This window comes from Lissotriton helveticus, chromosome 2_1 (genome assembly GCF_964261635.1).
Source record: "Lissotriton helveticus chromosome 2_1, aLisHel1.1, whole genome shotgun sequence".
Classification (NCBI taxonomy): Eukaryota; Metazoa; Chordata; class Amphibia; order Caudata; family Salamandridae; genus Lissotriton; species Lissotriton helveticus.
In genome coordinates, this window is record NC_136059.1 from 1279083738 (window position 1) to 1279097449 (window position 13712).

At 45.4% G+C, this 13712-nt stretch overlaps 1 protein-coding gene across 1 annotated transcript in view; it reads right to left on the reverse strand.

Moving 5' to 3' along the window:
• The window catches only part of LOC144818624 (PDZ and LIM domain protein 5-like), a 323750-nt gene that overhangs the window by 287845 nt on the left and 22193 nt on the right, over nucleotides 1-13712 (reverse strand). The gene's annotated exons all lie outside the window — the stretch shown is intronic.

The following is a 13712-nucleotide window of genomic DNA, read 5'->3' on the forward strand; positions in this document are numbered from 1 at the left end:
CTGAGACCCGACATCGAACTCCTGCATGAGTGGTGGTATGGAGGTATCTGGGTGGGTAAGAAAGAGCATCACATCATCGGCGTAAAGGGAAATCTTGTGTTCCCATCTCCCCTAGAAATCCCAGTGATTGCGGTGTGTTGACAAATGCGCTCCGTGAAAGGCTCCCTATACAGAGCAAATAGGAGGGGAAACATCCTTTACAACGAAAATTTTACAACGCAGGTTTTACAACGAAAACCATTACAACGCATTGCACTGGGGGGCGCTCTAGGATAGGGAATAGATTTAATTTACTATCCAACACCTTCGCTAGTGTCCACGGGGACTGGAGTTGGAATAGTAAATTAAACTATTCACTATCCAGCACCCCAAAGCGCTATGCATTGTAAAGGTTTGCGTTGTAAAAACTGCGTTGTAACAGCATGCGTGGTAAAAGCATGCGTTGTAACGTCATACATCCAATAGGAGGGGTGATAAGGGACACCTCTGTCGGGTGCCTCTCCCGATTTTAAAGGTTCAAGACCTAACCCCATTCACATTAATTCATGCCACAGGGGCCTTATATGTGCTACAGACCCATTGCAAGAATCGCAGTCCCAGGCCAAATCTCGCCAAAACCAGGCACAAGTAGGGCCATTGGACCCGATCAAAAACCTTCTAGGCATCTACAAGAGCAAGGTTGGCTTTTGACAATGTTGGGTCTTGTTGATAAGGTTGCATAGTCGCCTGGAGTCATTGCTACAGCTTCTTTCGGGTATAAAGCCGGACTGATCGGGGTCCACCAGCCCCTGCATGTGTGGTGCTAAGCGGGCTGCCAGTATGCTGGCGAAGGTTTTTTAGGTCAACATTCAGCAGTGAGATAGGGCGGTATGATGTGCACTTCTTTGGGTCCTTTCCGGCTTCGGTAAGACCACCACCGTGGCCATACACAGAGGTGGGGATTGTTCCTTCAGTACTGAAGGAATGGACTTCTCTTTTGAAGCAGGTTACAAAACAAAATGCACTCCTGTGCTAGGGAGCCAGTAGTTCAAGTTGTCACAATTTCAACAAGCTGACATTATGGCACTTATTAAGTGTGAAAATGAGAGATAGTTTAAAATTCACCTCGCGGAGTACAGCTGCACAAAAAAGGCACGTGAAGCCCTTCCCCTCTGGACCTTGATTGCGAGTCAGGAGATGGTGGCCGTCCAGGACTAAAAAGCCTCTCAGGGAGGAAAAAAAAAACAAGCATTTACAATGCAATGGTTTTGCCTTTGTTAAAGTTAGAGCTATTGGCATTGCTCTTGACATTATTTTTATTAATGCTTTTTTAACATAAATAAATGGCATTGTCATTTACAATGCCACTAGCTTTATCTCCCGCAAATGACACACACAGAGCCCCCCCACACACACACACCCACACAGAGCCCCCCACACACACAGCCACACAAAGCCCCCCACACACACAGCCATACAAAGCTTCCTACACACACAGCCACACAAAGCTTCCCACACACACAGCCACACGGAGCCCTCCACACACACCCACACAGCACAAGCAGGCAACAGGGGCACACGGAGGCACAAATAGGCAACAGGGGCACACGGAGGCACAAGCAGGCAACAGGGGCACACAGAGGCACAAGCAGGCAACAGGGGCACACAGAGGCACAAGCAGGCAACAGGGGCACACAGAGGCACAAGCAGGCAACAGGGGCACACAGAGGCACAAGCACGCAACAGGGGTACACAGAGGCGCAACAGGGGTACACAGAGGCGCAACAGGGGCACACGGAGGCACAAGCAGAGTCCATAAAAAAAACGGCTTTTATTTTGAATGTGGTACTAGGCCTTATGGGTGTGCACTAATTTCGCTTCCAGCACTGACATTCATTACCTCTTTCACCAGTTGTTACTCAGTCTATACGCCAAAATATTGTTGATTCCGTCTTATTAGCTCAAACCTGGAAATTCTCCATGCGGTCTTCCTAATTCTTTACCAATGGGTGTTTACATTTTGTCTTCGCCTATTGCTTAACCACTGGAACTACACCAACCCTTCACCGTGCCCCTCCCCCCCCCCCCCCCACGACACCTGTAACTGCACAGTAGGGAAGCTTATATTTAGCCAAAAATCAAAACGCAGGGTAACTTCAGGATGGAAAGTCCAAAAACTGCAAAATACAGCTGCAAAAAAAAAAAAAACAGCTGGTCACTTTTGTACTTACGCACAAGATAGCTTGTAATGCTAAAAAAGAAATGTTCATTATGCCAAGTGCAAAAGTTACCAAAACAGAAACCAACCAGCTTTCTTCTGTGACTCACAGGAGAAGAAAAGAAACAATCTGTCACTCTTACAATCGACATATTATGACTTAAATTGCAGTGACTGCAGTTTTGCTGCACTGTTTCTTTTTGCCAACTTGACTGAAACCCTTCCAATCAACCTTTGAAGGATGAAGGGGTGAGGGGGCCTGCCTGGATCAGAACATGTATCCAGCAGGTCAATCACAATTATTAGCTTGGAGCACTTAACTCATGGCCATAGCTCAAAGCAGCTGAAATATCCATGTTAAAAACCAGGGACAAATTAAAACTTAGGAAAGAATAGTATCGAAAATTACAGATTCCACCACAATTTTTTATGGGGCGTCACACTGTCTCGATCGGGGTTTGAATCACCCAGCCGAAGATTTGGGGTGGGTTACAGTGTCACACTCTAAATCGGTTTAAGGCGTGGGAACCCACCCCATATATCTGCAAGTAGTTCACTCATTCCCATGGATGAAAAGGGGTTCTTTTATAACATCCCTCAACCGTTGAGTGATTTACACAGCCGAGAGCGTTGCTGATCGTCCGCACGCCCCCTTACCCTAACTCCGAAAGCCCTGATCGTTGCTAGCCCAAAGCTCCCTCGAGAGGACCCGTGCCTCCCATCTTGACCCTTCTATCCACCGTAGCCTTTCCCCCCCTCCAGATTCACCCCACCTCCACCTTATGGCCGCTTGCTTCTGTGCTCACCTCTCCAGCCCGCAGTGCCAGCTGCACGGCGGTGTCCATGCACTCCTTCCAGGGGTCCTAGGCATCGCCGGGCCCGGCCGCCTCCTGCTGCTGTGGCCTCATTTCTCCTCTCCGGTGGAGGCAGGAATCGGGGCGAATCTCCTCTCCCACGATACTGGGCGCCTCCCCCGGTCGGTGGGGGCACCAGCTGACGCTCAGATACGGTCTCCTCTGAGGAGGGTGGCGGGCTGGTCTCTCCTCGATGCTGCAGCCACCAGAGGAAAGCAGCCTCTAGATGCTCCCGCGGATTATCTGCTCTCACGAGGCCCGTGTGAGCAGGATAAGCTATTGTGAGAGGGTCTCGGTCTCACCGGCTCTCCCGCATTACCTCCGTCTTCCTTGCTGCCCCTCAATCCCGTTTCACTCACAGCCCGTTTCCCTTATTCACAATCTATGGCGCCATCTAGACCTTTCGCTCACCCCTCACTGCCTCTACCGCCCTCGCTGACTTCCCCTCTGTGACCCTCTATCTCACCCCAGGATCCGCCCACCATTCACTGCCTCTGTCTACCGCTACCTATTTTCAATTGTTGTTATTTTTTTTTTTATTTGGACCTTTCTCATTTGTATTTAAAGAATCGTTATAAATGCTGGCGTAAATAGGGGAACAAAGCACTAATTTAACAACCAGTCTCTAGGATTTTAACTTTATAATTTTTAGACGTTTTTGTCATTGGTCAAATGGTGCATTACGTGCCAAAATTAAAATCGCAACATTCCTTTCATTAGGTTAATGTTTAGTTAAGGCAGTAAGGAGTAATTCAATAGACAATAAAACCAGAATTTGTCTGCAAACAATATTTAAAACGTAGTTTCCCTTCTCCAACTCTACCAAGTTTAAGTCACCTTGGTGTCTTGGTGCCGGCGGGGAAAGGAGCAGGGGGCGGGAGGGGCGGGAAGGGGTAGAATCGGCTGCGTGGAGGAGGGGGCGGCGGCGGAATTCGGAGGAGGGGAGTGAGTGGGTGTGAAGAGGAGTCGAGGGGAGGGATAATTATTCCCGTCCGAGCCTGAGGGAAGAAACCGAGAAGGTCAGGAAGGCGGGTGCTGGCTCAATGCCGGAACAGATTCGGGGGCGTTCCTGAGGGCTTTTGGCTGACGTAGCGTGACGTCGCCAAAAGCCAAAAATTCTCGGGAACGCCCCCGAATCTGGTCCGGGATTGACGGGCAGAGCCGTCTCCCAATGGCTAGCCTCCATTTATGGAGCTAGCCAATGGGAGACTGGGGCAGATACCCGACTGCACACACAAAACATAAGGTTTTTTGGCGCATGCGCACTACGTGCGCATCGCCAGTCAAAACCTAAAAAGGGAATCAACCATTACCTGGCTGTAATAAGAGCGAGACCGGTCCTGGGTTTCTTGCGCTCCCGTTCAAGGAGGACCTGGCCTGTTCTCATTGGCGCAAGGATCAAGACTGATTTGCATATAGCTGGGTCGAAACTGAGGTGACATGATGTGTACTGGAATGCGGCCCTGCATTATCAGCAATGCTGAGATTCCTTCAAGTATTCCATCTGCCTCGTTTTGTATCCGCTTGTAAGAGTTAGGCACTACAAGAAAGCATGCTCTGTTGGCATTAGGTCTTTGCTAGAAGAAAGGCTGAGCGCTGCAGCGCCTAGATGGGCTTTGAAGAGGCTTCACGGCACTGCTGACATTTTCAAGGAAACCCTCGGCGCTAGCAGTAAGGCCGGACCCTTCTGCAAGAATCTTGCCAGAGCAGCGAAGCAAGGCTATGAGAAGTGACTCCGTTATCTAGCAAGGAAATGCTTGTTTTGTACTAGACACACATTGCTCCATTCAACGCTGGCACAATGTTGGCATGAGCCGAAAGAATGGGCGTGGCCGTAGGAGGTAGTCACAGCTAGGGCAAGCGTGACTCTAGGCGGAGGTACAACTCCGGTCTCGCCCCAGTGTTGTTCCTGACTATGAAAGGCTATGCTCCAGTTAGAAGCTTAATCGTGGGTGCTATTGAAATGGTATTTGTGTAGCGCTTCCCAAACACCTTGCGAGGCCACAGAAACGCAGCACTAGCTGGTAAACTAATTGCGAATATATAGATATCAGCCCCGCTGCAGTCCGTGCAGCTTCAGCAGACACCCTATGCCTGGCTACTAAGAAGTCGTGTGTGGCTTGAAGGCTAATTGCCGGGAGACGAAGGTCGCCTTCAGCTGTAAAAGTAATGGCTGCAGGGGGTAGCTGGGCTCCGGCTGGAACACTGCAGGCCATTGATAACCTGAGCCGGGGCAGGCCAGGCTCCTGACGTCTCGAGAGCGCAGCTGCCTCCCTGTCTGCCCTGGGAGGGCCCCCGAGAGCTGGTACTGCAGGCACCGGTGCCATCCGTCATCCGGCGTGGCACCGCCCTGCCACGGGGTTATCCACTGAGCGAAGGCAGGCCAAGCGCCCCCGCCCCGCCAGCGTCTCGTAATTTACACGCGCTGGGCAAGTTAAAAAAAATATATGTATGTCCGCCGAGCGCCACGCAGACAAATCGCTGGTTGTGATCGCGTGAAGCGCTTGCCGTGGCATCGGGGGCGGCAAGGTGCCTTTGTGGGGATCGGGTGTCTGGGGGGAGGGGAGCAGATAAGGCTCATTGCTAATAATAGAAAACATGTTATCCTGGGAGGCCGGTCCTGAAGATGGGATCTGTCATATTTTAATTAGCCTGCCTGCTGTATTTTATATGGCCTGCACATAGACAGTGTACGGGAGGCAAGACTAATGAGATGCCCGCGCGCACTGTAAAACAAGGCACTCTCTTCAATTTGTGGTGTGTCGTTTGTAGTCTAATGCGCTCAGAGCACTTCGCGAGTGCCCCCTACCTTAGAGGCGCTGCAGTCACAGTTGAGTCCCCCGGGACGGGCACGACAATTCTCCGGCATAACTGCAGCAAGTCTTTGCAAGGCCCCACACCGGGGTTGTGGAATCTTGCACGTGTCAAGTTAATGGTGCAAGCCTCACAAGGGTCACGAATGTTCACCAACCTGGGGCGGGCCTTTTCCAATGCAAAGAGTTCCTAAAACCTTTGCTGGGTCGCCAACTGCTATATGCTAGTTCAATGGATTTTGAGTTGGTCATCAACCACCTTGGAGGCATTACTGCCTGCCCACAGGGTAAACAAAGGTACATCTAACAAGGCGAAGAGAAGGCAAAGCCTGGCGTCCAGTGCACCCACCAGTGTCTCTAGAATATGGGATTTGAGGCACTATGAGTCTTTTTGAAGTTACCGCAGGCAGTGAAGAGGGGAACTGCTGCTGCAGAGCTGCGATTTTTTCACGCTGATGGTGAGAGGAAAAATGGAGAGAGCCCGACAGGGACCCGTCTCAGCACCTACTTTTGAGAACTGCCGGTGCTGAGCACTGGCAGAACCGGCCCACTTAAAGCCCTGCTCCTCCATCCACTACTATACCAAAAATTCACCTATTTCGCCTTTCATTTTCTCATTAACAATTAACTTTTGATTTAGCAACCCCAGAGGGCAGAAAACCCCGATGATCATCTGCTCATAACCTAGGAGCGTGTGCCTTGACGCTGCCTCCAGGCGCTATTCCTTCCGTGAAAACACAGTGCAACCTGCACGCGACGGGACAGGTTGTTTGGGAACTCCCGTGATACATCGCCTCTTCTTTTTTTATACGTTCGGGAAGTTCTGTTATCGAAACTGGAAGATAACGTTTTAAACGAAAAGCAAATGTTTTCGATCGCTTATCCGCCTACGAGATATGCGATTTGTTACCAACGGTCTGAGAACAGCAAAGTATTTACTTTCACACAGTAGCACAATTATATTTACATAGCCATGGGACATTTCAAACTGCTGTCTTGCATAATCACACAGAAATGCCGAAGTCTTCCGCGAGCGAGTTTCCTAATAATGTATAAATGAAAAGTAGCCTGCGACATTCAGAAGTCCTTTAAACAACGGGGCTATATAATTAAACAGAGTATAACTTTACAGAGGGAACTAACTCACCAGCTCTCTGCCTTCTTCCGACCGCAACAGCCCGAGCCTAACAACTCATCCTCTCGGGGCAGACATAAACGAGTTTCACAATATGTGAAGTTACTTATTTTCACGGCTGTGTGTAACTGCAAAATAAACGAAGCAGGAAGGCGGGTGCCGGCTCAATGCCGGACCAGATTCGGGGGCGTTCCCGGCTTTTGGCTGACGTCGCGTGACGTCGGCAAAAGCCAAAGAATCTCGGGAACGCCCCCGAATCTGGTCCGGCATTGACGGACAGGCCCCTCGTCCAATGGCTAGCCTCCATTTATGGAGCTAGCCAATCGGAGGAGGGGGCGTATCCCGACCCACACACACAACTCAAGAGGTTTTTTGGCACATGCGCAAAGCGCATGGCCAGTCAAAACCTAAAAAGGGAGAGAGGACCCTGTAGCGAGCAGATGTGACAAAAAAATGGAAATACAAATGTGGAACAGCTGGTTTCCCAGACAATTTGTTCATTTATATTTTATCATGTGGTATACCAGACTAGATGCGTCCCCAAAACCGGCCACAGTCTGCATATTTCAGTGGAATATTTACGAGAAGCTGGCAAAGAGAGAAGAATGTTTGTAACATAGCCTTAAAATGACTCAAACACAAAAATTGTTCGAAACAATACACAGAGCACAGAGGTCCATCGCTTTCTAACGAGTCAAACCTGGTCACAGAAAACTTAAGTGATCTATGCAGTGATAAACCCCAGCGTTTGCCCCACTAGGGACCAAATGTACTGAATGCAAGTCTACCGTAAATGCAAAATCTTTAATGATATCCTAGCTGAAACCCATTTAGGGCTACACATCTGTGTCACACGCTGCAAGACTGTTATGCACATAGAACAATGCTCCATATGACACACACAGTTTTGCACGTGAATTAAGCAGCCAGGTTTAGTTGTGCTTTTTTGACAGCACAGCTGTCAAGAAGACCAATAAACTTAGAGTGGGCTTTGGACCCACCCCTTTCACCTTCTGGCTTTCTTCAACCAGCCTCTTTCAGGCATTGGCTTGAGACTTTGCCACTCACACCTTGGCACAGCCCAGTGGACTATGCGCCTCTCACCTAATGCTGTGGACTTGTTATATCTTTATGCCTGCATTCAACATCACGAGGATCCGTTTCACAAAAATAGCCTCTGTGCCCACTCCTGCTGGCTCCCTCCTGTCTGTCTTGCTCTCATGTGCTTACACACTAAGTGTTAGAGATTAAACCTAAGAGTATTGACTTGCCAGTGCTGGTTTACAGCTAGTCACCGAACCCACCCCTTTGATTCATGCACTTTACAGGTCAATGATAAAAACATGTCACAACAGACAGTAGTAGTAAAGGGTGAGATTTTAATAGTCCAATGTGATTTTTTTTATAGAATCCAACAATGAGCATCAAATGTTGGTTCTGAAAACACATACAAAATGAACATGCTTAGAAATTAACATAATGAAAACGAAAATTCTTAGAAAGATATACAATGAAAAGAAACAAGCTGAGAACGGCCACACTGTAAATAGGTTGTGTACTTGTAATGATATTTATACAGCACAAGCCAAGCATGGAAGCAATGGACCACTGCTGAATGTAGCTAGAGGAGATAGCCCAGGGTTAAAAAGGGAGGAGAGGAGTTAAGATCTCAGTAAATGAATGCAGCGTCCTTTATACCCCTCAAAGGAGTACTCTATCCACACAAAAGTAAAATATATGACCCGTGGCATGAATAAGGACTCAATATTTCAGGAGGGTGGCAGTGGGAGTGCCTCTAAACTTAGCACTAAGCTTGGTAATTAAGCTCCAACAGTTTTCTGAGTTTCCCTCCAGGGTGTCCGTGTGTCAGGAAAAGTGCAACTCTGAAGAGGTGAGTAAAAGATGGCTTCTGGGTTGAGTAAGAGGAGGAAAGCAGAATACTAGCATTACAAGTTTGAGAGGTTTAGCAGCTTTAAACTGAAAAATGGGTTCACTATTTTACCCTCATACATATATAAAACGCATAGCATGGAATCTGCAGTTCAAGATGCACTCACACTCAGAACAGGTACAGCACAAGCAACCACAGTGCAAGTTTCCCTCATGCACACAATTGGAAAGCTTCTCTTACATAGGGAATACAAGCAGCATAGCCTTCATTAACCTCAAGGATAATGCCTATAAAGTGCAAAGAAGGTTGTTGAGGCATCAATAGGAAATGCCACAAACGTTCTAGTGCTAAAGCATCTGATTTACAAAACTAGGTAATACAAAGCAAGCATTCCAGCATACTGTTAGAAGCGGTCTGCCTTTTCTGTGGGAATAGATCTTATCTTGGGAATGAGCACAGTAATTCAGCGATCGGAACGACCCCTTTTAAGATATATTAAATACATGAGATTTCACAAGCACAGAGCAAGCGCTGTGTAGGCGGACCCTAAAAAGGCCAGTCCTGCTTGCTTCCTAATGCTTGTTTTGGCTTATAACTTCGGTATTGAGAGTTAACTCTTTGCCTTTATTGATTTTAGTGGTGTACTCTTCCTAAGGCAACATGTTTGGCTGGACACTGTATCTTTGGCTAAACCTGTATCTAGTCTTTAACTTCACACCATCTCCCGTGAGTGTGGCATTCGTGACTCAACGAAGCTGCAACAGCCAGCGATAGAGGCTTTAAAAGCACAGATCTACACCTTAGATCAAATGTCTGATTTCCTTTTATTTGAAAGTTCTATAGGGTTTCTAAAAACATCCATAATTCTAGAAAAAGTGTCAAAGTAAAGTTCAGTTACGGTGGATCCTGATATCACTTCTGTAGATAAAGTAAAATAATATAGATCTACGATTGCAAGTTTCAATTATTGGCACCTGCATTTAGACAATTCATTAAATGTATAAAAGTAAGTTGGATGTTAACACGTTTTGTCGATATGCACGTTGGGGAAAACTTTGAGTGCCCGCCTCGGAGTTACTGAAAAAAACAATCTCTGAAAACCTTTATGGAAGTGATACAATCATTTGCAAAGCGCTCCGATACCCTCATGGGTCATGTTCACGCGATCGAAAACGTTACAAATGAATAAATGAATATCTGAGTTTATGCAACAGACTGGAGGTAATACACAATTATTTTGTGGAATGGCCCACTTGATTCCAAATGCTACTAAAGCCCCTGCATCGATTAGAAACGTCAGTCATGTTATTAAAAAAAGAGCAAACCAGCAGACTTTGTTATACAACTGAATATAATAATCCAGATTTTATCCTGAAATGATCATGTAGATGCAGACAAACACATGGAAAAAAAGACTCGCACAAATCCCTTTTTGTTCACAAATTGTTCTTAAATTCTGTCAAGAGAGCTTGATATTGCTGCAGCAAAAGAAAAACTTTTATTCATTTGAAAAAGTCAACACTTGGCATTTTTGGGTGACAAAAGTGGGTCTACACATGTAGGACAGTGGTAAAAAAGGAAAAAATAAAATTGGTAGAAAGAAAGTGGTTATAGCCCCCCCCCCCCTTCAAGATCTAGAATAAGAGGTAATGCTCACCAAAGCAAAATGGCATTAAAAAAAGTGGGACGAGTTCGCATAAAACAGTATTAGCATATTAAAGATTTGGCTCCAAAATCAAGGGTCCTGTGTGTGAAGCACTCAAGACTGTGAGGACAGTTAAGATGATATTCCGGCACCCCAAAACTCTAGGTAACTTAAGAAACAGCAGGAAGGAGAAGGCTCTTTGATGAAGTAATTCCTGCAGAAGGAAAATGTTTAGCAACACAACATCAAAATACTGCCCCATGGACGTCAGATAATTTTTATATGGGTTAAGTAATCCCCTTATCATGAGAAAGCAAAAAAATAAGACAGTTAAACAGAGCAATACACATATTCCACTTTTTGCAAATATTTATAATCCATAAAGGAAAATTGTAGGCTTGTGTTTGGACACTTTTAGAGAAGTTTTGACAACACTAAGATCCAACCTAAAAATAAGTTTACCACATTCAAATTAACATAGCCCAAATCCAAGGATGTCATTGCTCTGGGACTTGAGGGAAAGGTACTGAACAATCAATCGATCAATCAATCAGGAGTTTGTATAGCGCAACTACTCACCCGTGAGTGTCTCAAGGAGCTGTCTAACAAGGGAAACTGTCTCACCAACCTGCAATTTACCCCAAGTGACAACTCGTAACATAAAATGTCCAGCGCTCATTGCAAACCATGAAGCAGAATGCTAAATTATCACACAAATGCAGACTAGACTTAGATGGTGAGAAGCCCATACAACACATTCCGTAAATCCGGTTAACTTTTCCAGCAGCACTTGGAGATCTGCACTTGCAATTCCCCAGAATGCAGTGGGAAATCTAAACCTGTATATCATAGAAAGCAATGTACTGTTGGCTATAATGGCACAATGGGCTGTCTGGCTTATATGAACAAAGATACATAGACCTTCCATAGCATTTTACATTACTCCTGCATTCGGGATAGGGAGAGAGTCTGGTGAAAAGGTACAGAAACATACTTTAACCAGATGAGCAAATGACTTCATCCAAGCATCGTGGGAAATAAAGAGAGCAAGTGAGATAAAGGGAAGGAGATAGACAGTCGTCTTTTATTTCAGAATGCCCCCTATTGCAAATAATGTTACCTTTGACCCATACAGTCATGTGCAATATCCGTGCAATTTTGGCATGAGATCACCCTTTGAATGCAGTTAGGATATATTATGTGCTAGAAGTGAATAATGTGCTACAAACGTACACAGATAACAGACATATCAAATAGTAAAAACACAGGGCCCGATTCACAGAACTAACTTGGGACAAAATCTTAAACGTACTACCATTTACTAATTTTGGTATTCACAGAAGGCACTTACTCATCAATGAGTAAGTGCCTTCTGTGAATACCAAAATGAGTAAGTGCGCTTACACATTTTGGTATTCACAGAAGGCACTTACTCATCAATGAGTAAGTGCCTTCTGTGAATACCAAAATGAGTAAGTGCCTTCTGTGAATACCAAAATGGTAGTAAGTTTAGGATTTTGTCTTAAGTTAGTTCTGTGAATCGGGCCCTCAGAAGGTAGTGGAGTGAATATTTGGTTATTAGACAGGATTAGGATTCCTAACTAAATACATGTAGATGGCGAAAATCTGTTGTATAAGTTGGCAGTGATAAAATGAGTGACATTTCTTCTTAAAGAGGTACAAGTTTTTGGGAGCAATAGCCCTCCACCTTGCTTGCAGCTCCCAAACCAACAGTATGTGTATCACAGCTAAATATGCACAGCTTTGTGTGACCGAATACAGTTTGAAGATACAATCTTGAGACATCATTCCAAAACAAAAGACATTAAAATATGCTTGCCTTTACATACATTTGAAACCCTAAATGGGTCGATAGGTGTTGCTCAGCATTGGAGGGAAATACTAAAAAGAGGGAGACAGAGAGCGTAGCTGTGGATACCAGCAGGTAACATTGATAAATTTCACTAATTGGGGAAAGTTGTTAGCCACCTCTTCTGCTATCTCGCCTAAAAATAATATATTTGATCTGATCTTAAAGCGGAGCCTGGAATTCCAAGCATTGCCCTGAGCACCCTCCCCTCATATGTGGCAGTCAAATGTAACTGAAGTATCCATAAAGATCAGCAGAACAATGTTGCCAACTATGTGTAGGAGGCAAATGACGGCAAGCGCAAGTGAACATAGTGTACGAGGCAAATGACAGCAAGGGCAAGTGAACATAGCTGTAAATGTCCACTAGGCCACTCTCATAAAGGTAGTGGAGGGTGAGAGATATGCCATGGATACTTGCCTAAGACTTTAGAGGGTAGATTTGAAATTCAAAGGCGAATAATCACATGCAACCTGTAAAAGTGCACAATCTAGACACAGTTGAACCAGGCGATATGGCCGTGTTGCCCTTGGTGCCCCATTTTGAGATATGAATCTATAATAACACTAAGGCAAGGCATAACTTAAAACAGGATGTCACATATCGAAGGTGTCAATTTATATATAATTCAGCTATAGAATATAGAAACTAAATGAGTTGCTACAAAAGACAGCTATAACAACAACAAAACCAGCTTTTGTTACTGGTCTCTGGACAATTTTTGTTTTCCACTTTCTTCTATGCTATCCTTCTTACCTCAAGTCATAATTAGGGGTGGGTGGAATTTGCGTAATCGCGTTACGCAAATCTCCGCAAAACAGTGAAAAATCTTTGCTTTTTTACTGTTCGCAATCGCTGTTTGCGTGCTCGGGTGGAAATATTTCGCAAACACGCATTTGAGAACGCAAACAAGCAAAAAATTTCGGAACGAAAAAGTTTGGGCAATTTCGCGTTCTCCACGGAACGTGAAATTACCCGAATTCCGCAAATTCCGGGAGCGGAACGGAATTTGCTGCCCAGGCCTAGTCATAATGTTTAGTTTTGCCAAGATCGTCAGAAGGTACATCACAAAAGACAACTTTGTCAATTATTACTTAGATTAGCTATTTTCTCTTTAAAGTTCTCTTCCACTCTCTAAGTGGACTTACTTTACAACAATTCTGTACGAAGACACTATTTTTTGCTTAAGCCTGCAAACACTGTGAAGATCAATAAATGTGTTTGATAGGACAGACTTGTGCGTGGTTTTCAACCTTATACTATTGAATGATTATTTTTTGCATTTTAAAAACTTTTTTTTTTTTTTG